Raw genomic sequence first — 1,337 nt, 5'->3', positions numbered from 1 at the left:
CACACACACACACACGCACACACACACACACGCACACACACACGTACCACGCACACACACACACACACGCACGCACACACACACACGCACACACACACACACGGCGCAGCACACATCGACACGCACACACACGCACACACACACACACGCACACACGCACACACACGCACACACACACACACGCACACACACACACGCACACACACACACACGCGACGACACACGCACACACACACACATCGCACACGCACACACATCATTACGCACACATCACACACACACACGCACACACACACACACACACACGGCGACACAGATCGCACACACATCACATGCATTACTACGCACACACACACACACATTACCGCACACATTGAGCGTCACACGCATTACTACACGCATTAACACACACACACACACACACATCACACACACACACATACGCACACACACACACACACACACACACACACACACACAATGCCACACACACGCACGCGACACACACACGCACACACACACACACACACACACACACACACACACGCACACACACACGCAACACACACGCACACACATGATCACGCACACGCACACACGCACACACGCACACAGATCGACACACACACACGCACACGCACACGCACACACGCACACACACACACACACACACGCACACACACACGCACACCACACACACACGCACACGCACATCATTACGACACACACACACACACATTGACACGCACACACGCACACACACGGCGACACGCCACACACACATACGCACACACACCATTGAGCGACGCACACACACACACACACACACACACACACACACACACGCATTATCATTACGCTACGCTATCACATCATCGACACGCTATCATCGATACGCACACACGTACGCATCACACACACACACACACGCACACACACACACACACGCACACACACATTACCGATTACTGACATCATCATCAACACACACACACATCAATATCACCATCATTGAATATCGACACACACACACACGCCATCACCGACATATTGACACACACACACACACACACAACACACGTACACACACACACACACATGGCGTCACGCACACACGCACGCATTGACATACACAGCCACAGCCACACACGCATACGCACACACACACACGCACACACACGCACACACACACACACACTACACATTACACGCACGCACACACACACACACGCACACACACACACAATGCACACACACGCATTACGCACGCACACACACACACGCACGCACGCACACACACACACACGCACACACACATCATTATCACGTTATCGCAC

Source organism: Eptatretus burgeri, chromosome 4, assembly GCF_056783735.1.
Source record: "Eptatretus burgeri isolate ZD-2024b chromosome 4, Ebu_testis_v1, whole genome shotgun sequence".
Taxonomy (NCBI): domain Eukaryota; kingdom Metazoa; phylum Chordata; class Myxini; order Myxiniformes; family Myxinidae; genus Eptatretus; species Eptatretus burgeri.
Note: the sequence above shows the minus strand (reverse complement) of the source record.